This window comes from Elephantulus edwardii, unplaced genomic scaffold (genome assembly GCF_000299155.1).
Source record: "Elephantulus edwardii isolate Elephantulus edwardi_28Jun2011 unplaced genomic scaffold, EleEdw1.0 scaffold00455, whole genome shotgun sequence".
NCBI lineage: Eukaryota > Metazoa > Chordata > Mammalia > Macroscelidea > Macroscelididae > Elephantulus > Elephantulus edwardii.
This window is the reverse complement of record NW_006400205.1, coordinates 278,432-281,688: the sequence shown is the minus strand read 5'-3', so window position 1 is coordinate 281,688 and position 3,257 is coordinate 278,432.

Sequence of the window (3,257 nt, the reverse complement as noted above, 5' to 3'; positions counted from 1 at the left end):
AAAGTTAAAAAAGAAAGAGTAAAAATCACTTGCCAGGTCGACAGTTTTAGGGACATTGCTACAACTGTCACCAATTAGTTTTTAGTTAATATGCCATTTACAATCTCATGATAAAATGAAAAGTACAGTTGGTTTTTTGAAGAGAACATACTGTACAACATCACAAGGACTATTCAAAATATTTGAGATCAATCTCGGGAAACAGAAACTCTTATGTTAACCATCTACCATCTGTGATTTTCAAATGAGTAAATTTCCTGAGAAAAGAACAAGAAGTGGTGTTCATGAGGGATCCCTGGGGTTGGCTTGCAGGGGTACGTATCATAATAAGACACCTAAATGTCTCGGTGGGTTCTCCAGTTTTCTAGCGATGTATTTCATTTTAGTAATTTCCTTTCACTCTTTCTCACTGCTCTCTAGTCATAATTGACTCATCACTGACCCTCCAGTGGGTTTTCAGAAGCTACATGCTATGCAGGAAGAGCTTGCTTGTCTTTCTCTCAAAGATTCAAGGTGGATTCGAACTGCTAGACAAGTGCTCACGTCGAATTAGCAGCATAACTACTTAAGAACTGCACCACCAGAGTTCCCCTATTACTATTGTATAATAGTATTACTGTTACAGTGTTGACATGTCAGGAGAAGGATGTAGAGAGCTCAGCTGGCCTACTGGGTAAGGAGCTGAGCTGCCAACTCAGAGGCACCCATTTGGAATCCACCAGATCTATGGGAGAAAGATGGGCAATTTCCTCCTGTGCTATCAGTAAATACCCTCTGAAATCTCACTGAAGGGTCAGTTAGGAGTTGGTTCGGGACCGCCTTGACAGCATTTAACAGTGACATTTTTGTTGTTGTTGGGTGTTGTCAACTACCACTCTTAAGAACCCTGTGAATGATTGATCTGTCCCGTGTCATCCTCCTCATCTCTGACACACTTCAGCCCCTTGCCATGGCCACTGTGTCAATCCATCTCATTGAGAATCTTCCCCTCTTTCACTCACTCTGCTTTTCTGAGCATGGTGTCATTTTCCAAAGATAGTCTCCTCCTGACAATATGCCCAAAGTATGTGGAATGAAATTTCAACTGTCTTTTCTTCTAAGAATCAGCCTGACTGCACTCTAAGACATATTTTGAAATCTTATTTTTTAAGATTACATATTATAGCATGGACTGCAAGAAGAACAAGCAGGTTCATCCTAGAGAGAGTGAAACTAGGCTGCTCCTTGGAGGCAAGGATTCTGAGGTTTCACATGACATACTTTGGACCTCAAGGAGGGACCAGTCCTTGGAGAGGGATGTCATGCTTGGAAGGGTCAAGAAACAGCGAAAGAGAGGAAGACCCTTGCTGAGATGGATTGATTAATTCAATGACTGGGGTAATGAGGGTAGGTGTGTCAGAGACAGTAAAGTTGGCACAGCATAGAGCAGGTTTTCAGGGCTACTGTACATACGGACACTATGAGTCACAAGCAACTTGATAGCACATAATAACAACAATGTGTTGTTGTTGTTGTTCTTGTTAAGTGCCATCTAGTCGCTTGCGACTCATAGCGACCCTACGTACAACAGCTCTAACTCTGCTCTGTCCTGTGCCAATCTCATTGCCTCTGACACACTCATCCCGATTACCCCAGTCATTGAATCAATCCACCTCATAGAGGGCCTTCCCCTCCTGCGCCTGCCCTCCATCCTCCCAAGCATGACGCCCTTCTCCAAGGACCAGTCTCTCCTTAAAATATGACCAAAATATGTCAGATGAAGCCTCAGAATCCTTGCCTCTAAGGAGCAGCCCACTATGGCATAGTTATTTCTTCAATCCTCTTTGTTTCCACTAAATTGCAAGTCCTTGGTGGGTAAAGAGGCATCATGCTATTTTTTGGCATGATGTATTACACATAGTAAATATCATGTGATATTTGAGAAACTGAATAGCTCCCCTAGGTATAGGCAAGGGGAGAAACTGTTCTAAAATTTCATCCTTTGAGCTTGCTCTATGAGAAGGAATAGTGTAGAAAAATAATAATATGAAACTTTGGTGAAAAATTAAATTCCAAAGATGAGACTTCAACTCCTACTATTAAAACAGAAAGGTGAGACTATACTATGGAGTGGGTATATAAGGACTAGGAAAGACATTTGGAAAGAACAGGCAGTCTGAGGAATGTATAACCAAGCAAATTTGAAAAATTAGCAAATACTGGGTGAATTTGGAACATCACAATTTAAGTGATGGGTATTATTATTCATTCTGTTCAAGTTATAAATCTCATCACAAGACTAAAATTTCTATATAGTTAGATTAAACTGCAATTTCCAGAAACTAAGTCAACCTTTAGGGAAACAATAACATTAAAGAAGTACTGCAAAATCAACGACATTCAGTTTTGACATCAGATCACAACAAGTCTTTTCTTACAGAAAGAGTGAATATGTGTGAATTCCATCCCCGAGGTGTAGGTTAGGGAGATATCTGGGAGGTATTGGAGATCCTTCTCCATAACAGGTAGACATGGGAGAGGCAACCAGGAGCATGGACCCTGCCAGACTTTGGTCCCTGGCACTGTGCAGGAGGGGATTAGAATTATTTGCCATCTTGCCAAATTTACATTCCTGACAATTGTGATTACTATCAACAGTTAGTCAATTCTATTGCAAAAGCAGTTATAGCATAAATACCTACACTCCTAGAACCAGACACTCTCCCATCTAAAAACAGTTGTGTTTTTTTTTCTTTTAGTTTTCCCCATATCATTACATTCTCATGCCCAAATTTTCTGCATTCATTTCTTCTTTTCTCTAGAAATCTATTGGCAACTAATTAAACAACTATCAATCTCTTACTTCAATATACCAAGAAGATCCAATAGACCATAAAACAAGGCTTTTGTTTGTTCCAAGGACATATTTTAAAGTCTTTTTTTTCTAGCCAACTAGATGTGAGGTTTTGAGGCAATGTATAAAGAATGAAAAGATCAGCACTGACCTTGTTGAAGTCTGGCCCCTGCTAAGTTCAGCAGCTCAATGCCAACAGGGCCCCGAGTTCCTGACTTTTTCTATTTGAATAAACCCTTCCCATCGGGTGTGAATAAAGCCACTCCCACAAGCTTTCTAAATCTAGGAGGTTCTGTTCTAGATTAGGAAAGTTGCAAATCATCTTCTTATCACAAAATACAGCTGTTACATTTCATTTCAAGGTTGCTCATAGACAAAGAATTTCAGATTTACCTGACTCTACAATAGGGATTAGCTTTTTAGA